General features: G+C 33.1%; 1 protein-coding gene across 1 annotated transcript in view; it reads right to left on the reverse strand.

Moving 5' to 3' along the window:
- LOC145267969 (uncharacterized) overlaps nucleotides 1-25,053 on the reverse strand; it is a 159,960-nt gene that overhangs the window by 48,511 nt on the left and 86,396 nt on the right. The window lies entirely within an intron of this gene.

Consider the following 25,053-nt stretch of genomic DNA (forward strand, 5'->3'; position numbering starts at 1 on the left):
ATATGTATTTAAGAAAACATGTAAGAAATGCAGTTTACCAAGTTTAAAAACGGACGTTAGAAATATAAAGGAATTTTTCCTGGAGCCTCTTTGTCATCATAAAAGCAAAACATTCAAATCATTTGTTAACTGATACCACATACTGTACTAGCAAAGTACATATTACTACGACAACGTCATGATAGGAAAATACAAACTACTGTGAAAAAGATAATGTCAGAATTACTAATTAATTATTTCAGTTAAAAAAAAAACACTCTTTTTCCATTCAGAAACATTGGAAAGAAATGATCTGATATTTGTTTTTTCAGTCCTCAAGAAATGAAAAAGAAAATTTGAGAAGCAGTCATGCCAAACTTATTTGTTTAATTAATTCATCTTATATTTAAAAGAGCTAAACTATCTCCTCTTGCTGTGATCTTAATAGCTTTCTTAACAAAGGATATATAAGAGGCTGAAGTAGTATGCTTGAAGCAGTTTAATCTTCCATATATATAAAAGGCAAAGGAGGCACGCACGTTTCTGTATGCCCAGCAAAGGCTTTTTTTGTGTGGGTTCTGGGGAGGGAGGTAACTATGTTTTAGAACTTTTTATATACTCCCTAGATCTTATGAGACGACGTCTGTTCGCAGATTGTAGATATTATTATCTACGATCTGCGAACGGACATCGTCTCTAAATTTATTTTGATTGACTTTTATAAAATTCACGCTATTCCATCCTCTCGTATTTTTCCTATAAAAGCAAAACTAATAAAAAGCGATGGCAGCTTCCTGGCTTTTCTGCCAGGGATGTCCAGAAAGCAATTAGCTTTGATCAATGTGAGGGAAACCCTTCATAACAGACAATTGCTATTCATTTGGACACTCCCATTTTGTGGGAAACTGGTTTTCTCCAACATCGTGGGGAAACAAATAAATGAAACGGCAGAAAACTGAACTGGCCTTCAGCCAACCTTCATTCCTGCCCCTGCGTGAACTAATTCACTGAGCAAGTCAACTTTTTGATTGACATTGCTAAATTTGAACGTTTTTCACTTCCTATGGCCTTGTAGCGTAGCGGTAAAATTTCACATTTTCTTTCACTTTCTTTTCCGCCTTCGCATCACGGGTTTGAGCTTGCCTGACTACTAACACTTTTTTTTCTTTTACACCTCCAAACACCCGGGCAATGCCGGGTACCTCCGCTAGTGTGTATATAAACGAAATTTGCATTAAAGAAAGCTGAATAATGCAGAGATGTAACGGATAGACTCACACTGGAGCAGCTTAAAATATAATGGTGGAACCGGCAATGCAGTTTCACTTTATTGAATCAATACGTGTGTATATGTGTACAATCATATATCCGTATTTTTTATATAACATACTACATGTAATATGTTCTTACTTGCGTTAGGTGATCAGCTAGCATATCCACGATGATATATACTTCAGAAAGTCACCCCTTTATCAGGCGTGTTTGACTTTCAAACATACGTGGTGGATTTGAAATACTTATTCTGCTGATGGATTCAAGCACTAGCGTTTCCTTTGTCTTTTCTGATGGCCCATTTCTAGAAAAGATGTTAGTTTTCCAGCTGTGTTTTATCCATTCTTCAGCAAGTTGATGTACCCTCAGTCACTGCTTACTAAATCAGTTGTCTAATATGGGGAATGTGAATGTATTTTCTTGTTGTGTTTGTCTGATTTAGTGCTAGTCATGACCAACCGATTGATTGGATCGGGCTTATCTAACCGCCTGTCTTAGTCCAAGTAAGCGTCAAAGTGACGTGTTGCATCTCATGTCCTAATAAAACCTTGAAGATGATATGCTCAATCACCAGGATCCCATCCTTAGGCATTATGAGTTGCCACCCATGGTCAACAGATGAGCCCCGTTGAGGAACTTTTACTCTCTGCAGGGGGGCAGTCGGTGTATTCTAATGCCTCATCAACAAGGCCAGCATGTCAAACATACTTAAAGGAATAAATAAGATGGTCAACATCTTGAAATTTGGAAGATAGACTTTTGTCATTTATTTTTTATATGCTCTGTAATTACATTTAGCTTCATAAATTGAAGGCTAGGTATAAATAAAACATGAAATATATACATACATATATATGTGTGTGCGTGTGTATTTGATGATACATATATACACACATGTATTGATTCAATAAAGTGAAACAAACTGTACAGCTGGTTCCACCATAATATCTTAAGTTGCTTCAGTGTTAACCTATTTGTTATACAGCTCTGCATTGTTCTGCCTTCTATAAAACTATTTTTGTTTTTTATATAAAGGATATATATTAAAAAAAAATGTTCAATCAGTCAGTTTTAACAAATATTAGTCTGTGTTCTTAAATATAAAAATATCATTTCCAATTGATTTTATGAAATTTCATATTTAATCCAATTAACAGTATTTATTTTGATTACTTATAGGGAGCTAACCCTCTCTCAATCTTAATTTCTCTTTCTGCCACTAATGACACTGAAGAAGTCTTATAGAAATCTAGTTAGAGTCATTTTTTTTTTAAATTTGGCTGCTAATACTCTTTCTCTTCTTTCTTTTGACAAATGATTTTCCTTTATTGTATGCTACGTACACAAAACGTATCGATAGCATGTTTTATAATCTGCATATCAAAAACACTGGTACATTCGTAAAGCAAACAAGACTCGTGCGAAGATGAAACTCAAAGTTCAATTGCCGTCTGAGAATGCAAAATCCCCCCCTCCATTTATGCATAATACTTTTTATAAGCGAAAAAAAACAAAACCTATTTATATGCGATGGAATTCATGTTCATATGTACATATATTATCACCTTTCATGCTAATAAAAAAATGAGATGGTCTGATATAGATTTGTGATTTATCTGATGTTGCTTAGACAAAATATTTTGACTTGATCCATTTTAAAATGAATTGTTCCAAAATCAAATTTTTGTCCTGTTGAGTAAACCAGCACAATTAAATACATATTACAAAGTGACCTTTGTTTTACTGATTTTAAGAATATTTAGCTAATAATCATTTTTATACGGGACAGAATCGTTTTATTGATTCAAAGAATATTTAGCTGGCAATGGCAATTATTTTTTTAAGAAATAAATCATATTTTTCTTAATAACCGTGACAAACATTATTCCAAAAGGAATATTATTATTATCATCAACAAGCAGAATGCCAGCTATAATGTAAGTGAAATAGCTAGAGCATTTGTTATGATAAAATTCTAGCATATCATGTAATAAATTGTATGAAATAAAAAAGGAAATAATAAACAGATGCTAACAAATATTTATACCAATTAAGGAATGGACATGGTGTCAATGAGTTGCGTGTGAGTAGTAAATAGACAGAGAGTAGAACTCTTTGCTACCTTATTTGAAAGAAGCATTTGATTTGGAATAAATGTAATAATTTGTACACATGAATAAAATGTATTAATAGTTTTGTGAAACACGCTTTAGGAAATACTGTCAAAAACTTGTTTAGAAAGCGTTCAGTTATTATGAAAATTAGATATAAGGAGAAAAGTAACTTTATTAATACAGGATACAATAAATTAACCGATTGGTGTAAAAATCGGTGTGGAATTTCCACAGAGTCCTGCCAATTAATTGTTAATACGTCTGTCTGGATATTAGCAATAGTTGCGTTATCATGTTGTCAAGTTAAAATTTATACAACACTTTTCCTCATCTTACGGCTCTTTTAATATTGGCAAGCATAAGAATAACATTAGCTCATCTTCTGCTATTGTAAAAGCAATAAAATAATAATTAAAACAGAAAAAAAAACATAAAAATGACTGATGACACACACACTTCTGCTGGTGTTAATGCAATGAGAAATAAAAGTGTAAATAAAAATATTAGCTTCAGATTTTTATTATTGCATTATTTGAAACTGTTTTTGTTTCTTTTTTAAAGTATTTTTCGAAAATAGACCAACAGACAAATTATAGCATATATTATTATATTATAGTATTATACATAAATACACAGCAATTAAAATGAAATTGTACTAAAATCTAGTTGTGTTATGATAAAATATGAAATTTTAATCAAGAACAAATGACCACAAATTAAAAACAACAACAAAAAGATTCAACGCAATTGTGAAACAGCAGTGGGTTTTGAGATAAGTTTCTTTTAAATATATATTTTTGTGTCTGTGTATGTGTGCGTGTGTGTGAGGGACTGTGAGTGTGTGAGAGTGTGCATGTGTGTGAGTGAGAGTATATTATAAAGGCATACTAAGCAAACAAATAATAAAGAAAGACACTATTGTTTAACAATATTCATAAGCGAAGATTATTTTGTAAGATGTTTTTTTTTTGTCAAATAACGTTGAAAAGTGTTTAGAAATTTAATGTTCAAATTCTAGACATACAGCAATGTGTGGGATAGAAATACTTCTATCAGATTTACTAGTAAGCTGTAATGGGGTTTCTTTTAAGTATTTATTATTATATATATGTGAGTATATTATAAAATATAACAAGCTGAGCATGCGGGGTCCCCCTACACAAGTGAAAAATTTACTTCCACCATGACTAATGTTTGTGCAAAATTAAAAAAAAAAAATCTAAGGAGTGATTATTGAGAAAAGTGTGAATAAATGAACAAACAAACGGAAAGACGGGAGTAAATTACTAGGTCCAATCCCTCTTTTGTCAGGGGGACAATCCCTTTTTAGTCAGGGGACCAGTAAAAAAACAACCGATAATGGAGTAATGATACCCGCCCCCCTTGGCTTTCTGGCCAGCTACTTAATCAGTTTAAGAGTAGATCTTTTTTTCCCCACAAAGGAATCACCACTTATCAAGGCCCAGAGGCCACTCGAGGATAAGGATTAAAGAGTGTACAGTAGGCAAAAGGATAATATCATAGTAATCATTAGAAGTGTAAATTGGATTACTTAAGGGGAATGGCTCATCAAGAACTTGGTTTTGAAGACGGCCATATTGTAGTCAGCTGGAAAGCAGGCAAACAACAAAAGAGAGTTCCACAAATGTGCCGTTCTAAGAAAGAAGCTCTGTTCATGGAATCCATGTTTAGATTTAGGCACAGGTGAAAAGTGGAGGAAAACTATTGATAGTGTTTTCAGCTAGATGAGTGTTTCTCGTGAATGTTTGACGAGGGGGGACCATAGATTGGAGCTCAGACGAGCACTTGCCATGAAAATAACGATAAAGCAGAGACAAGCTCGCAATGTCTCTTCTGTGAGAAAGAGGTTTTTGTAAATCAACCTTATAACCCTTTCTTTTTCTATTGGTCTCTTGAAGGGCTTACTTTTTGGCTAGCCTGTTTGGAGTCTAACAGATGTAAAGCTGATGGGGGTGTTTCTTTTGGGTTTGGTTGGTCTTGAAGTGATTCTATTTCATCTTCCTATTCATGATTAGGATTAACACCTTTCATCAAGCAATTTCATGCCTTGTCTGGGGCGACTTCCATAAAAAAATATATTTAAATCCTTTATATTTTTCTTGAATGATTCTTTAGACATATAATGAAAAAAACAATCAATGAGCAAACAATTTCTTATGTTGTAAATGTCTTTTTTCTGTATTTTAATTATTTTCTGAAAAGCAGAATAAAATAATGAAAAATAATGAGACATGTCAAACATGGTACCCTTTCCAAGCACACTTCAGACCCATATAAAAGATACTATGATTTCATCATTTATCTGCCAAAATATGCAATTTTGTTATCATCTAAACTGGGATAAACCTGTGTATATTTATTGAAAAGCAACAAGATTTACCTCATTAAGTAAACTTCTTTATACATAAATATGATACATCATATTTAAAAAATTTTCAAAAGCTCAGTATCATATGGATACTTCTATGGGGTAAGTGTTCCCCTATTTCCAGACCATTCTAGTTTGTTTTTTTTTTTTTTTAGAGCAATTAACTAAAACATATTTTAGTAAGGGAGATAAATTCTGTATATATTTTCTCAAGAAGAGGGGGGGGGTCATGATGAAGCGTTAGTAAAAAAACAAATATTACTAAATCTAAATCTGAGTGATACCCCCCCCCCAAAAAAAAAAACTTTCTGAAAATAGCAAAAGCACTTTTTAAATTCAAAGAAAAAGCTGAATTCTACCTTTACTGATTTACAAAAAGAAAAAAAAAGGTTTCAAATTCTTGAAATTCTGGTGTACTATCAGAAGGAATGATAAAAAATAAACATGTGGTGTGCATACTGTATCTTCCTAAGTAAGTAAAATATTCAATAATTTTATTAAACCAGTCACTTATAGCCCTCATGGCTCTTAGGGGAACCTAAGTTTGACGTTTGATCTATACAAATAAAAGTGTGTGCGCATGTGGGTAAAAAAAAAAAAAAAAAAAAAAAACTGACAAAAGAGGTTTAAGCAGTGGTGAATATATGTTTTGGCAACATTCATGTTTCTAGTGTTCACCATATTGGTGACATTAATTAAGACTGAAATTTTTCCTTTTCTTGTCTTATGCAATGAAAACAATATGAAATTTACAATTTCACAATCAAAATAAAAATCGCATTATAAAGTTATGTAGACAGTCGAGTGTAACTGAGTCTAACTATCAGTCCTTTTTGTAATCCATGTCAGATGCAGACCAGCGACACTGTCAGTCACATTTGACAGTGTTTTTTGTTTTAATATAAATGGACTTCCATAACAATAGCTTCAATCTATTTTCTAATTAGATGACAAACAATTTTGAGACACCATACATATTTTTTTTTAGTATTATGCAATAGTCATTTTTTGTAGTTTTTTCTTTTCTTTCTTTTTAAACTCTTAATTCTATTAATCATAGATCTAACTAGTCCAATTTGTTATAAGCAAGTTTTAAAGTCCATACACAATGCAGCTTTTTTTTTTTTTTTAGTTTAAAGGAATATTCAGTTATAAGTATGAATTTCACAAACCAACAACTGAGATTTGATATCCAAACGTCATTTTAGGTAATTAATAGAAAAGCCTTGACAAAGATGAAGATTAAATGAAATTGGAAATTGTGTAAACTAAATACAGACATAAATAAATACTGAAATATTTAAGAATTTACAAAATCCATACAACATTTAAATTAGTTGAGGTGAAAAATATAGAAAGCGTTAACTGGTAAAATAGTCATGAAATTAGTGTCAACAGCATGAATTACATTTTGTTGAATAAAAAGGAATGTTTGGAAACAAAATATTTATTTGCATTTTTTCCCCATTTTAATAAATATACAAGTAACATGATTTTTTTTTTTCACACAAGATATTATTAAACATACATCCACATCAATACTAGTAACAGCTGTTGTGCTATTGGCTAATACATTTCTACAAACTGTCAATTTCTTTTTATAATAAACTAGCCTGGGTGCCCAGCATTGCCCGGGTGTTTGGCGGTGTGTGTTGAGAAAAAAAAAAAAAAAAGTGGTAGTAGGCAGGCAGACTCAGACCTGTACCGCGAAGGAGGAAAGGACTTGAAAAAAAAAAACACCTAACAGGAAGTAGCAAAGGTTTAAATTAAGGCTAGTCAATCGAAAAGAGGGGATGACTTTCGAAAATATTGGTGGAAAAAAGCGACCCCTCCTTGTAGAAAAGTGCCCAGTTAAGGGTGAAGGAATTAGTGTTTATAGCCAATTTTTCGATATTTGTCGTCCGAAAGGTCAAGCTTCAAAAAGATACCGATCTTGTGAAACTCTGTCGCCTCTGTCAAAAGTTTTAAGTAGACAAACATACATACTTACATTTAAACAGACAGGTGAGATTAATATTATAGAAATAGCAATGTACTTCACTTCATTGTAACATAAAATTATTAGAAAAATAAGGTGGCATTTCCTTCAAAAAAAAAAAAAAAAAAAAAAAAAAAAAAATTCCCACAGATAAATGCTACACCTGAATTCGATCTATTATCGACAGTCAGTATCTGATTAATGCTGATCACAATCAATGGACTAGGACTATTATATTTACTATACAGGTTGACTGCAAAAAATGTCACCCATGGGATGACGAATAAAATTCACAATCCTTTTTGCAATCGAACCATATTTGATAGAAAAACTTCAGTCAATGCATGGCTTGTCCACCAAGTTTTAATTATAAATGTTCAACAGTATTTTTCATTACCATTTAATGTTATATGAGGACACTTTGGCAATCATCTCATCAATAGGAGGTGTGATCTTAAATAAATATTTATGATTGACACTTGGAAAAGTTAGGTATAGACTGAAGTTTATTTGCACCAGATATGATTGGATTTGTAGAAAGAATTATAAATTTTATTAACGATTCAATGAATGGCATTTGAGGGGTAGGATCGGTCACCCATCTAAGTATATAGCAACATCGAAGCAATCCAAGACAAAAATGTAGCTGACTGTATTCTTTCTTCTGTTCTCTAGTTGAGAACATATCTGTCCTATTCATATTATTTGGATTCATCGAACTACTGTTCTCATCTTGAGTGTGATTTTCACAATGTTTCGGTCGATGTAACCTCCGACCTTCTTCAGGTGTATCTTGTCGAGCTCAGGAACGTTTCTGTCGAACTCGGGATGCAAGAACCCGTGGCGCAGTGGTTAGAGACTTGGAAAAATCAATGGTAAAAAGTGATATTCTCCTGAAGGTTGAAGGTTACATCCACAGTGTGGGCGACTGAAGAATATAATTGTGAATTATTAGGACCTTTACCCAGTCGTGGCTCACAGAACAAGAGAACACTATCCCCATGAAGTAAATAAAGGGTTCAACTCGAAATTCTGTCCAAATCCCCGAGTTCAACAGAAACATTCCCGAGTTTCACAAGATACACACCTGAAGAAGGTCAGAGGTTATATCGACCGAAATGTGAAAATGACACTCAAGATGAAAACAGTAGTCCGATGAATCCAAATAATACAAATAACCAATCCTCATCTCAAAAAATTCAGAAACGTCATATCTGTCCTATTTTACATAGACTCTTAAGCACATCATTTTAGGAGACTGTGCTGTATTAATGCTAACAACATAGAAGCAGTTCAGAACAAGACAAAAAAAAAACATCCAACAGTATATCTCTTTTGGTTTCCCAGTCAATAACACAACAATAAAGGAATCAAATCTATTATAAATTTGCATGAAGAGAAACTGTTTCTGTCTGTCTCAATCTTCTGTTACTAGAATAAAACTGACATTTATTTTATTTTGTTTAGAATTGTTCTTTAATGCTTTTGTAAAATGGTACAAATTTCAAACAAATCTATCATGTATTGAAAAATATTAGCCAACATTTTTATGTGATAACATTTTTTTACATTCAAACAATGAACTACTTACATCAATTTTCTTCTTGGCTATTGTTTGGTAAAATTTTATTTTGGAATGTAATTGAAGTAAAAATGTACTGTCCTGCATACGATTGAACGCACATCATTTAGACTAAGACATTTGTATTGAATTTGCTCTCTTGTTGCTCCCATTGCTTCTTGCCACATGAAGAGAAAGACACTCACACAGTCATTATAGTAGTTGATATAAAAATGAGCAAATTATTTCATTCCTCTTTTGAAAGTTTTTGCCTTTAAGTTATTGCTTATTTGGAGATATATTGCTGATCAAGTTTGACCTATTTTTGCCATCCAGCAACTAGTTAGCGCTGATCATCATAAATGAACTAGAACTGTTATATTTTCTATACAGGTTGACTGCAAAAAATGTCACCCAGAAAATCTTTTTAAAAAATGCATAATCGTTTCTGTAATGCAACCATTTTAAGTACAAATAAACTTCAATCTATGCATGACTTGTCCACCAAGTTTCAATCAAGAATTGCCAACAGTTTCTATTTTTCATCACCATTGAATGATGAGAACACTTTGGTGATCCTGAATGGCTATTGATGACTTAAACTTGGACAAATCAGGCATATACTAAAGTTTATATATACCAGATATGGTTTGATTTACAGAAAGGATTAGAAGTTTATTAACAATTCCATAGGTGTCATTTGGCGGAGTTTATACATAATAATTTCAAATATAGCCATATTTACAATTTTTTACCCCAATAGAAAAGTTAAAAATAACATTTTCAATATGAGATTAATAAAACAGATTGTTAGAAAGTTGGTATTTTCCCAAAAAACAAATACTTGTTGATACTGAGTTTCTTACAACTTTAAAACAGTTTTTTTTTTACAAATCCAAATAAATTCATTATTTTAGATCTTAAAAATAGCAATTATATTATAGCAATACCAAAAAACCATAACTTTCAGCACTGGACAAGGCGCACCCTGCTACTAAATTTGACACTCATAGTCTTTAAATCAGTAATAAGTACATTTCTCGTATGTCCATCAAAATAAAATTATATAACTGGATTCACAATAAAATTTACTTTAAAATGGTATTTTAATATTTTTGTTGTAATTTGTATATTCGAATAAATCGCTATTTAAATCTGACCATTAACAACGAAACATGCCACATAGCATGCCCGTTAGCGGTAGATCACTTTCTGCAAAAAAGCGGTCAGAGTGTGTTCACATAAATACTCGAAAGTTGTACCCGTCGACAACGATTCTAGTTATTTTAGCTAACCAAGGAAAAGAATTGTCTTTACTATGGAATTCAAACAAAACACGTACGTCTTTCTCACGCAAAAGTTAAAATATCTCAAAGTTGACGCTTTGTAGTACAAAGATAAGTAAAGATAGAAATTGTGTTCAAATGCTATTTAATAGTGAATATATTAATTTCTTTTGTCCTAAAATTTGAAAAGAATTGGATAAAAACTTTTATGCACGAATCGATAGAAGTTGTGACAACTGCATATAAATATGAGAATTATTGCGCATCGTGGCGCGCACAAAAAAAATCGGTAAACAAAGTTTTCATCAACTTATGAACATAAAGTATTCATTTTATTTTTGTTATTTAGAAAACATGTTTTTAATTATGGATAGGAAAAGCATACTTTTTTTAAAAATGAATTCTTTGAAAAAGAATAACCGACAATGTACATTGTTTTTTTTTTTTTTGTTCTTGATTTGTGAGTCGCAAATAAAACATCTCAAAGTTAATGCTTTGTAGCAGAAAAATAAGTACAGATAGAAACTGTGTTCAAACGCTTTTTAATAGCGAATATATTAATTTCTTTTGTCCTAAAATTTAAAAAGAATTGGATAAAAACTTTTTATGTACGAGTGGATAAAAATAATGACATGCATATAAATATGAGAATTGTTGTGCGTCGTGACGTGCACAAAAAATTTGTAAATAAAGTGTTTGTCAACTTACAAACAAAGTATTCGTTTTATTTTTATCATTTATAAAACATAAGTTTTTAATTATGGAAAGAAAAGAATATTTTTAAATAAATTCTCTGAAAAAGAATGATCGACAATGACCACGCTTTTAAACGAGTTAAAATATATAAACTACTTATCCAGTAAAGTACAAGAATAACTCTTATTGAGTTTGTTTTACAATCCACAGAGGTATTAAAAAGTGGTAAAAAAACAAATAAAAAAAACAAATAAATGTTACCAAAGCCAAGTCACTCTTCTACCTACTTTGATAAATTTTTGGTGTTGTAAATGTTTATTCCGTTTAAAAAACAAGTAGTGTCGAGCGTTACAAGAAAAAATGGCTGCAATATCTCGAAGTTTCAACAATAATTTAAAAATAAAAAATTATACAAAATAGTGGTAGAAACTCGGATAATTGTCACGGGTACTTGAAGCAGTTAAAATGAAATTTAATCATCTTAATTAGTTCAATGCACTTGAAAACATTATAATTTTAATCTGTACAGAATTTCCTTTCATTTGATATGCTACAAGCCATATTTTATTAATAATTTCTTTGAATCGTGTCATGGTGACCATCTTAGATTCCTGGTTGCCATCTTGGATTTTTCACAGTGTAATGATGACAAATAATAAAGTCCATCAGAATAATATTTCGCATGATGATAAAGCCTTACATCCCATATTTTTAACCGTTTTTTATTATGCTACTACTTAAAGCCACTAAAATGAAGCTTAATTATGCTAATTAGTTTAATGTACTTGAAAACATAATTCTGATCTGTACAAAATTTCCTTTAAATTAATATGCTACAAGCCATATTTTGTTAATAATTTCTTTGAAGTGTGTCGTGGTGGCCATTTTGAATTTACCGGTTGCCATCTTGGATTTTTCATGATGTGATAATGTCAAATGATAATGTCCATCAGAATAAAACTTCCTATGATGATAAAGCCTTACTTACCATTTTTCTTAGCTGTTTTTATGATGTTTCTACTTAAAGCCGTTAAAATAAAACTGAAATATGCTAATTAGTATGCAAGTTACCAAGTGAGATGGTCATAAATAACGCCAACTTAACTTTCATGGTATTATGATAATATGTTCAAAATTTTACCATAATATCTTAAAAAGATCTGAAGAACTAGCTTTTTAAAGATGTGCAAATTTCCTACCATTTTCAGTCACAAGCTTATATGCATTTGAATAGGACTGATTTAATGCAAAATGTCCAGTGAACCACACTTGGTATTTTTTATGACTTGCTCCAGCATAGTATAAACACCCCCAATCACCCTATCTTAAGAACAGCTTTGGGAATAACCCCCCCCCCCCCAATGTTAAGAACGACTTTCTAGGTTGGGGGTGTTTATTCTGAAAGTTGTTCTTAACATGAGGAGGTTGGGGCGTTTATTACCCCCCCCCCACACACACACACCACCACATATTTTTTGATACTTTGAATGGTCATAACTCTGCTTCTCAAAAGCTTAGTTTGTCTAAGAGAAAGAAAAATTCTAAGATGATCTTGGACATTTATTTTTTCTTTAAACAGGTAAGGGCTGATTTTAAATAACTAAAGATAATACTTCTTTGTTTTTTATGCTCTTTTCAGTAATGTTTGATTTCAGTTTATTCGATCTAAAGAAAAAAATGGTATGGTATTGCTAATAATAATTATTTAAATGTTCAAACCTTTTTAAATACTGACTGCCAAAAGAAACTGAAATGTAATTATTAACTAGACAACTATGACATTTGTTTTTTTTTTATTAATTTGAAATTGTTTAGGAGCAGCAATATATTTCCACATCTTTTAATTATATTCCCATTTGAAAACACCACCTCACTAACATATTTGTTTTTTTTTATTAATTTGAAATTGTTTAGGAGCAGCAATATATTTCTACATCTTTTAACTATATTTCCATTTGAAAACACCACCTCACTTACATATTTGTTTTTTTTTTTATTAATTTGAAATTGTTTAGGAGCAGCAATATATTTCTACATCTTTTAACTATATTTCCATTTGAAAACACCACCTCACTAAAATATTTGTTTTTTTTATTAATTTGAAATTGTTTAGGAGCAGCAATATATTTCCACATCTTTTAACTATATTTCCATTTGAAAACACCACCTCACTTACATATTTGTTTTTTTTTTTTATTAATTTGAAATTGTTTAGGAGCAGCAAGATATTTCCACATCTTTTAACTATATTTCCATTTGAAAACACCACCTCACTTACATATTTGTTTTTTTTTTATTAATTTGAAATTGTTTAGGAGCAGCAATATATTTCTACATCTTTTAACTATATTTCCATTTGAAAACACCACCTCACTAAAATATTTGTTTTTTTTATTAATTTGAAATTGTTTAGGAGCAGCAATATATTTCCACATCTTTTAACTATATTTCCATTTGAAAACACCACCTCACTTACATATTTGTTTTTTTTTTTTATTAATTTGAAATTGTTTAGGAGCAGCAATATATTTCCACATCTTTTAACTATATTTCCATTTGAAAACACCACCTCACTTACATATTTGTTTTTTTTTTATTAATTTGAAATTGTTTAGGAGCAGCAATATATTTCTACATCTTTTAACTATATTTCCATTTGAAAACACCACCTCACTAAAATATTTGTTTTTTTTATTAATTTGAAATTGTTTAGGAGCAGCAATATATTTCCACATCTTTTAACTATATTTCCATTTGAAAACACCACCTCACTTACATATTTGTTTTTTTTTTTTATTAATTTGAAATTGTTTAGGAGCAGCAATATATTTCCACATCTTTTAACTATATTTCCATTTGAAAACACCACCTCACTTACATATTTGTTTTTTTTTTATTAATTTGAAATTGTTTAGGAGCAGCAATATATTTCTACATCTTTTAACTATATTTCCATTTGAAAACACCACCTCACTAAAATATTTGTTTTTTTTATTAATTTGAAATTGTTTAGGAGCAGCAATATATTTCCACATCTTTTAACTATATTTCCATTTGAAAACACCACCTCACTTACATATTTGTTTTTTTTTTTTATTAATTTGAAATTGTTTAGGAGCAGCAATATATTTCCACATCTTTTAACTATATTTCCATTTGAAAACACCACCTCACTTACATATTTGTTTTTTTTTTATTAATTTGAAATTGTTTAGGAGCAGCAATATATTTCTACATCTTTTAACTATATTTCCATTTGAAAACACCACCTCACTAAAATATTTGTTTTTTTTATTAATTTGAAATTGTTTAGGAGCAGCAATATATTTCCACATCTTTTAACTATATTTCCATTTGAAAACACCACCTCACTTACATATTTGTTTTTTTTTTTTATTAATTTGAAATTGTTTAGGAGCAGCAATATATTTCCACATCTTTTAACTATATTTCCATTTGAAAACACCACCTCACTTACATATTTGTTTTTTTTTTATTAATTTGAAATTGTTTAGGAGCAGCAATATATTTCTACATCTTTTAACTATATTTCCATTTGAAAACACCACCTCACTAAAATATTTGTTTTTTTTATTAATTTGAAATTGTTTAGGAGCAGCAATATATTTCCACATCTTTTAACTATATTTCCATTTGAAAACACCACCTCACTTACATATTTGTTTTTTTTTTTTATTAATTTGAAATTGTTTAGGAGCAGCAATATATTTCCACATCTTTTAACTATATTCCCATTTGAAAACACCACCTCACTTACATATTTGTTTTTTTTATTAATTTGAAATTGTTTAGGAGCAGCAATATATTTCCACATCTTTTAACTATATTTCCATTTGAAAACACCACCTCACTAAAATATTTGTTTTTTTTATTAATTTGAAATTGTTTAGGAGCAGCAATATATTTCCACATCTTTTAACTATATTTCCATTTGAAAACACCACCTCACTTACATATTTGTTTTTTTTTTATTAATTTGAAATTGTTTAGGAGCAGCAATATATTTCCACATCTTTTAACTATATTTCCATTTGAAAACACCACCTCACTAACATATTTGTTTTTTTATCACTCAACCTCATATTCCTAATATTATATTAACTTTTTTTTACAAGGCAAAAATTGTAAATATATTTGAAATCATTTTTTTCCTAACAAAACTTTTGACTCATATTATATCTCCACACAGGGGACATTAGGTGAATAGCGATAATATATAAATATGTATGAGGTATTATTAAGGATGATAGCAATGTAGCAAACTTGAAATGATGAAAAGGGGAAGAATATAAATAAGCGAAGACAATATTTGATTATAATCTTCACAATTATCCATTTATTTTTCAATTAATCTTTCATATACACCCTCAGTAAATATAAGACTCACTGTTGATATTAATAAGATTTGGGATTATGGAACATTTTTGATATTTCAGGAGAAATTCTCTGCTTTTCAAAAGAGAAAACAAAAATTCAGTTCGTTTAAGGGAAAGAAAAATTCTAAGATGATCTTAGATATTTTTTTTTTTTTTAATCAAATTATTTTTTACAAAATAGGATCTTGAAAATGTAAGTTAACCATTATGATATTGTTCAGTCATTAAATTATTAATTGAACCAGATGTATCAATTAATGTCTTTTATAAAATGCTTGGATACCAATAGCTTCCAAAATTTTCAATCTTAATATACAGGGATTTACTAAAAATTTGAAATCAAGAAATAATTTTTCATCTGATAGTTTAAATTTTTTTTTAATTCAGGAAGGTCACAAAGTAATCCATCTTTCTTTTCAATTAACAAAAGATTAAAATGGCCAACTTCTTTATGAAGGAACTGAAATGCATTCTAGCAGATTTAATTTCGTAATTAAATCATTATTTAAATAGTTTGATCTCATACTTTATCGTATTGGATTTTTTGATTAATAATAAAAAAAATAATGTGTAAGTTACATAAAGGTTAGATACACAGACACACAAGAAGTAGTAACATAATTTTGATTAATATAGAGACTGCAAGGTATAGGAATTTTAAAGATTTTCAATTCCTTTTATAAGTTATATAGAAATAGAAAAATGTCATGGACTACCATTTTTTTTTTTTTAATATAGGTTAATTTTATGATCTCTCCAAATCCAATAACTGAACAGTGATAGAAAGTATTGATTAGGAAAGAAGAAAAAGAGCAAGGTGCATTTATAGAACATTATGTATTGTGTTGCATTCTACAACAAGAATAGTTCTCTCTCTCTTTATCCCCGTGTACATTAATAGACCGGCACACATACAGCATAGAGGCACATACCATAGTGTACTATACTAAACTCAGACAGCAGATGACTAAGTACAGTTTTGCCAACGCTGTTTGCTGAATGTGTCATTTTTGTCTTTGTTTTAAATTGTGTATTTGCTTCCAGCGAAAAAAGACGAGGAAAGGGGGGGGGTATGAATAAAGAGTTTCCACACTGACAATGCTTATGTAAAGATTAGCCAAAATCCTGTTGGGCAATTATGCCATATCATTTCAGTCCTAAATGAAAACAGATCGCCACAAGCAGTGTGTGTGTGTGTGTGAGAGAGAGAGAGAGAGAGAGAGAGAGAGAGAGAGAGAGAGAGAGAGAGAGAGAGAGAGAGAGAGAGAGAGAGAGAGAGAGAGAGAGAGAGAGAGAGAGGAAGCTCTACATAGAAATGTAGGCAGAGTTGAGCCGGACATCGCAAACAACTAACAGAAAAAGAAATCAATTAAAAAAAAAAAAAAGAAGAAGACTGATAATCAACACTGAACACTGGAGGAGGTTCATGGTTGACCTAATGGTTTGGTTGTTTTGTTTGATGATATATCGGTCCCTTTTGGGTCATTTTGGTTAAACGTTTTATGCTCCAAGACTTTCAAATTTTATTCGTACTGTAAGTGCAATGTTTGCAAATGTTTTTTTTTTAATATTTTATAAATAGTTTGCAAATAATAGATTCTATTTTTTTTATCCACCATCATTATTTTCACAGAAGATGCTCGACTGAGCATCTCTGGTTCCTCTTTGTAAAACATTCACAGAAAGAACTCTTCTAACACAGCAAAGAACTATTTTTTCTTCAGTGTACCTAAAACCAAGTACATTTCCATAAAAAGTTTCTTCCTAAGAATTTCCTATTTGCGGAACACATTGCAAAGAGACTACTTCCCTGCAGACTACAACATGTTCACCTTGACAGAGTTTTATTTCTTGACTTAAGGGGCTATTGAGACATAAGTAGTTTTTGTCAGACAAAACCTGGAAGTAATGACAACTAACGGATGATAACATACCCCTCCCTCCAAAAAGCTAGACAGAAGAAATAACAATAAAAAGAACTAGAAAAGTTGGATTTCCTGTTTGTGGAGCAAGCACCCTACCTGAAGCGTGTTCAAGGTATGATCTGTTGACCTAATGGATATCCTTTATGACAATGGAATTGGTTGAGTTAACATCCTATTGAACCCATTGTATTCAAACTAATACTACTGAGAAAAGTATTAACTTACCCCCTCCCCCATTATAAGTAAAATATGAACTTGTTTAACTCAGCATGGTATCTTGGCATTAAATGAACAATAAGGAGTTGATGCAAGATAAAGCAGATAAAGTAAACTCTGCAGAATGAACAAGTCCATTTGAATCCTTATATTAATGTGCAGAAAGTAAGAAAATGGAAACACCCTAGTCTCAATTACTAAACAAATCTCAGAGACTTCGACATAGGGATAAAGCAAGAAACAGCTGAAGAAAGAAGTTCAGACAAAACAGACTTGACAGAGTTTTATTTCTTAAGTAGATGTTGAATTTATCTAACCTACATTTTATATTTCGCTTAGTTCGTTTTAATAATCAAGGCATTGTAATCTAAATACTCAGTCTATCACTTAACATAAAGACTATTAATAACAAATACTTTCCAACTGACTACAATATGGTCGTCTTCAAGTCCAATGTGAGCAAGTTCTTAAATGAGGCATCCCCTTAAGTAATCCAATTTACCAAATTTCCACTGCTAATGATATTTTCCCATGGACTACCGTACACTCATTAACCCTTATATTCGAATGACCTCTGGGCCTTGATAAGTGGTGACTCCTTTGTAAAAAAATTTTTTTTTTTAAATTTACTGTCTGATATACTCTTTTAAAAGCAGCTGTAATTGCCTTTTTTTTTGTTGTTGTTTGCTAAGCAACAAGATACAATAGTGTGTAATTAATAAGATTAGGAGATAGAGAGAAGAGAAAGAGGAGGGGATGAAAAGAAAGAAGAATAATGGAGATGAGAAAAGGAAACATCGAGGAGAAGGGAAAGAAGAGACATCGAAGAGGAGAAGGGGAAGGAGAGACATCGAAGAGGAGAAGGGAAAGGAGAGACATCGAAGAGGAGAAGGGGAAGGAGAGACATCGAAGAGGAGAAGGGAAAGGAGAGACATCGAAGAGGAGAAGGGAAAGGAGAGACATCGAAGAGGAGAAGGGAAAGGAGAGACATCGAAGAGGAGAAGGGAAAGGAGAGACATCGAAGAGGAGAAGGGAAAGGAGAGACATCGAAGAGGAGAAGGGAAAGGAGAGACATCGAAGAGGAGAAGGGAAAGGAGAGACATCGAAGAGGAGAAGGGAAAGGAGAGACATCGAAGAGGAGAAGGGAAAGGAGAGACATCGAAGAGGAGAAGGGAAAGGAGAGACATCGAAGAGGAGAAGGGAAAGGAGAGACATCGAAGAGGAGAAGGGAAAGGAGAGACATCGAAGAGGAGAAGGGAAAGGAGAGACATCGAAGAGGAGAAGGGAAAGGAGAGACATCGAAGAGGAGAAGGGAAAGGAGAGACATCGAAGAGGAGAAGGGAAAGGAGAGACATCGAAGAGGAGAAGGGAAAGGAGAGACATCGAAGAGGAGAAGGGAAAGGAGAGACATCGAAGAGGAGAAGGGAAAGGAGAGACATCGAAGAGGAGAAGGGAAAGGAGAGACATCGAAGAGGAGAAGGGAAAGGAGAGACATCGAAGTTTGTCAAAGTAGGAGCTTCCTCAAGACGAGAACCATTCATTTCAATTGGGGGAAAATGAGGATTTGAGTGTTGGTGGTGAAAAGATTGAACTTTGTTTTGGAAGCATTAAAGGTTGGCCATTTTTTTTTACCCCATTGTGAAACACTCTCCAGATCAAAGGAGAATCAGAAAGATCTAAGTCATTATCAACCTTTGAAGTGTTGCTGCAGATGGTAGTACCATCTGCAATGTTGACAAATAATCTTAGAATATGATTTGGGAGATCGTTGATAAAGATCAGGAAGAGAATTGGGCCCAGGATGGATACCTGAAGCACACCAGTGTTAATACTGTAAACTTTGGATTTCTGCCCATCAATGACTACTTTAATAAATCTATTGGAGAGAAAGGATTTGATGGTTGAGAGGACATTTCCAATTATCATGTAGCTAGAAATCTTGTGAAGTTGACCTTTATACCAAATCCTATCAAATGCCTTAGATATGTCAAGAGCTACTACACTAGAAACGAGGCCACTGTCAATAAATTTACCGATCCTGTGTGATATTCGCGTCAGTACATCAGCTGTTGATTTTTCAGAACAGAAGCCATATTGCTTGTCACTAAATTGGTTGTTTTTGCTGAGGTGGTTGACAACTTCTGTAGTAGGTGCTCAACTGAACTTCAATTTATGGTCCACCCTGTAAAATGTATGGCTAATTTTAGGCATGCCATGAATTTTGTGACAGTCTTCATGACAGTTGCAAATAGTTGGGGACAGTTTGTGATGGTTAATGACAATTAAGAGTTAAGAACAGGGGAGTGTTTGTGAAAGAGATTAGAGATTGGAGCTGAAGCCATGCAAAGAAAAAAAAAAAAAAAAAAAAAAAAAAAATCGCTAGGGAGGGATACAACCAAACAGCTACCAACAGACGTTAGGTTCTCATTTCTACGTTACACAATGGTATCACACGCATGCACACAGAGTTTAACTGATTTACATCAAGTACTTATCTCCTGTTGTTTTATCATGTAAGCTGATCATGCTAATAAGTCATTTAAATGGCAAACACAATCTGAGTAAAATTCTGCAAGTGCTTCTTAAAATACAAGTTTTTTCATGATTTTATAATTTATGTCTCAAACCATCAAATCAACCAATTTGACAAAATTAGAATGCGCATTCATTTACCTACTTCCAAGCGTAGACTATTTTATCTCAAAACTCTAGTCCTGTTGCATAAATTTATTGAACAATGTAAAATATCACAGAGCATGTCAAGATGAATTTTTGAAAAAGAATTATTTTTCTCAGCTTGTAAGATTGTACAGATTATATTGTGGCAAATTCGACGTCAACCTCTTTTCACTTTTTCAAATCTTTGCATGCTCGGACCTATAGTTATTGTGAAACGAAGGAGCCATTTTCCCTCTTCATGAGAGGTCACAACACAAAAGTTCACACAACTCGCCTCTCTTCCCATGTAGAATGGTATATGCAGAGACAGTGGAACGTCTTTTGCAAAAAAGAAAAAAAAAAAAAGAAAGAAGACAACTATCGACAAAAATTCAGGTGAGGCTGATAAAGGAAGAGGCGAAATATCACCGCTCTCAAAACAGAAAAAAAACAAAAGATCGAGACTACTGATTTTGAGATGGGTTATATCCAATATTACCAAATGGTTTGATATCATTACGGACACTAACAAAAGGAAAACTGCCTTGGACATATCTTAATGAATGCCAAAGGCATATTGAAAAATAATGGATTGATCAGGATTGCCAAAATAAACAAATTGGACTATTCTAGTGACAAATAACTGCATGTTGACTACAGTTGGACTAATATTATTGTTCACAGGTGTCGAAGGTATTTGAACATCTTGGGTTGCAAGCCATGTTTAGTTTCAGAACAGTTTCCGATGGTTAGTTGTTCTATACAAGTTTTGGAGGTGACTGGTTCTCAGTAGACAGTTCTTTTGTTCAGGTTCCTGACTTTATAATTTTTGTACCTATTTACTATGCCTCCCCACGGGACAGAGTTAGACACCAGGGTCGTTTTTTAACGTGGAGAAAAGGTACAAAAATAAAAATTGTCTCAGTCGTGAAGGATTTCTCCTTCACCGAAAGAGAACAAGAAATAGAAGTGCAGCATCTGAAGAACAGATGGTATTTATTTGCTCCCCCACCGAGCAAATTAGGCACAAGGCCGATTTTTAATGTGAGGAGTTAAGGGGAAATGGGGACCAACTCCCCGGGGAGTAAGGGAGCTGGATAGTGACAATTGGTATGAAGGGTTACCCCTACATTGACCAAGGTCTTATATGTGGGGTCGCCCCCACATATGGTCTTTGCTTGCAGTATCTGTCGGAACAGATACTACATTTTGATCTTGTCCCGAAGGCCAAGAAATAGAGATGGTATTTATTTGCTCCCCCACCGAGCAAATTAGGCACAAGGCCAATTTTTAATGTGAGGAGTGAAGGGAGGGGGAAGGGAAAAAGGGGACCAGCTCCCGAGAGGTGGGAAATGGGAGCTGGTTAAAGGTCAAGCATGTGGGGTTGCCCCCACATCTGGTCTTTGCTAGTCATAGCTAGTCCTAGCTAGTCATAGCTTGCAGTATCTGCCGGAACAGATACTACACTTTGATCTTGTCCCGAAGGCCAAGAAATAGAGATTTTATAATTTTTGTAGCGACAGAGCAAAAGATTCTTCCCGTGTTGACACGAAGAAAACATATGCAAGGTTGCTAAAGAAAAGGTTGAATTTTTATAGTGGAATTCTGGTTTCTGATTGGTTGGTAGCAGAACGTGAATTAATTTGATTCATCAGTTCCTAGCATCATCGTTTATAAATAGAATCTTCCAACTGTGAGAGACCATACTCCCATTATGGATCAAAAATATTGCAACAGAACATTTCTTTTTATGAACTCTGAACTTACATCAACAGACATTAATTTTAAATACAAACCATTTCTTTTTACTCAAGCTGATATGCATTCTTTGTTCATTCTAACTACACACCATTCTATTTTTGTTTCTTTATATTATTTCTTTCTGCATTTTATGTAATAAAACTTATCATTTTCAAATCTTCAACTTGTGCTGATCTTCCTTTTTTTCAATGTTTACCATATGTATATCCTCATTTTATAAGTCTCTTCAGGAAGAATCCTACTTGTTTTTGCGTATATTCATACTTTTTTGGGTTTTTTTTTCTGTTATGTGACCATCTTGTCGTTCTTAACAAGATGCGATAACACAAGTGAAGCAAATTTTTAGTCAAAATGTTCAATAGCACTATTTCTTTTTTAAAGTTTTATACAACACTTTTCCTTTACTCCCAGCAGTAAATGTGGCAGAATTTATTTTGTAATTGGAAATTTTAAGATTTTATACATTTATGTCTCCTGATTAAATTAGCACTAGATAAGGTTCTGCACCCCCCCCACCTTCTACCAAGAAATGCCATTAAAACGTCTGTAAAATCTGTACTAATTAAGCAATTACTGTAACATTTCAAGTTGATGAAGAAGAAGAACCATAGCTAGGAAGATTAAAATTGAGTAGTTTCAGATATCCCGTTCAAAAGATAACAAAATTAATAGTAACTGTGTAAACTCATTTTAAGAAAAATTCACTCGAATTCAGAGCCCGTGGAACAATGTTTGATTTGAACATTAAAGACAACAGAACCGGTAATTCAATGCAAAGAGGAATGTGTTAGTTATTTACAATTTTGCGTGTTGTATTCAAATGTGCTTGCAACGCACAGGTGAACATTTTAGAGTACATCGTTTGACAACGATAAAACAAAAATTTGTTTGGTATTCATGACTGCAACTTGGTAGACAAGTTAGGCTTCTATTGCCGACATTTTTTTTTGGGGGGGGGGGGGTTCTATATAAATCTTCTTTTGTGTCGTAATACAATATGTGCTTCAATTAATATTTTTCTTTTTGTATACTGAGCAAACAGGACATATTTTGTTGGAATATATAGACCGTATGCAACTAGTATCCCGTCAACATATAAGTTCCCATAGTATTGAAGTTAAGCAATAATAATGATAGCAGTAAATATAACTCTCATGTCAGCTATACATGCACACTTATGATAGAGGTCATATGAACAGAAACTACAAGATGCTTCCCTCTTTCTTTCACTTCTTTCCCTTGTGCAGCTGATGCTGGATATAAGGGTAAAAACAACAAAGAATACAAGTGGTTGTATTGTAAAATATACTTATTCCTGGACCAAATGATGTGCAACATTTTTTAAAGCATCTTTAATAATAAGTCAGTTGAAGAAACGTGTTTGCCTTGGGTGAGAGAGCTCTAATAGGAGAATTCAGTTTTGCTTGCTAATCGGATTTGAAGACAAAATCATTCTTTTTCATTTACTGATACAAAGCTAACACAAGGACTAGTGGAATATCTGCATATCACAAAGACATCGCTAACATCTTAGATAGTATTGTACTTGTACCCCTCATATTAATTACTCACACCCCTTTCTATTGTTCCAGAGTGTAACCAGCAGCACATTCTTAGGAGCCGGAAGGAATTGGTAACCTGAAGATCGTCGAGTCCCTCCTCTCAAGACTATTGGACCTACTGCTCAGTAGAGGCCTGCACCTTCACTCGCCTACTAGTTCCTTTCCCCTGTCTGCTCATAGGAAGGTGTGTCTACTCATCTATGTGCCGCTGAATACACACTTTTGTCAATACAATCATGTCTAATATTCAGCTCACATGCCCAGTCACAGAATGTACCTGGACCTCCCAATCACTCTCTGAATCCCTCTCCAGTGTTTTGGCTGCTGCCATGACGCTGCATGCGCAAACTGCCCACCCACCTCCAGCAATGCAGTCTACACAACCCCCAATCCCGACCCTAAAACTCAAATCACCGTCCATCGGCGCTGGTAGCAATCCCGACCAATGGTCTGCATTCACAAGACAGTGGGCCATGTATAAAACCGGCATGGCCATACCTAATTCAATGTGTGCCACAGCACTGTTCCACTGTTGTGACCAGGATTTAATGAATGACCTCCTGAGAGACCTACGCGAAGATGTGTCAAAAATGGCTGAGGTAGACCTCCTTGCTGCCATCAAGCGCCTGGCAGTCAGGGAGGAGAGCACTCTTGTCCATCGTATCAAGCTGAGCAAATTGACACAGGCCCCCGGCACACCAATCAGGACCTTTCTTGCAACCCTCCGAGGTCAAACTACGTTGTGTCAGTACACGGCAAAGTGTAAAGAGCCCAACTGTGGCCACATATATGATTACAGCGATGAAATAGTTAGGGACAACCTAATCCGAGGTATTGCCGACCCTGAAATCATGTCTGACCTCTTAGGTGACCCAAAAACAGACCGTTCCCTTACTGAGATTAACAATCGCCGCCTGCTCAACCTAAAAGAGAAGACTCTTGCCTATAGGTTCAAGATCATCCACATTTCTGGAAAACGTAACCTTGGTGCTGACGCGGCATCACGCTACCCACCCCATAGCACCCCAATCACTAACTACAAACCAGAAGAGCCAGTGGATATCGGAGAAGATGCCTCCACTTTAGCATTAATGTCCAGCACACTGTACGCCATAACTAATGTTGTCACATGGACCATGCTGTAGGAAGCTACATCCTCTGACCCGGACCTCCAGGAGCTACAGCAGTTCATCTGTGAAGGCTTTCCATCAGACTGCAGACAGATGAAAGCCGCATTGCGCCCTTACCATCGCATCTCT

The sequence above is a fragment of the Euprymna scolopes genome, chromosome 4 (genome assembly GCF_053919585.1).
Source record: "Euprymna scolopes isolate OS-2025 chromosome 4, ASM5391958v1, whole genome shotgun sequence".
In the NCBI taxonomy this organism is placed as follows: Eukaryota; Metazoa; Mollusca; class Cephalopoda; order Sepiida; family Sepiolidae; genus Euprymna; species Euprymna scolopes.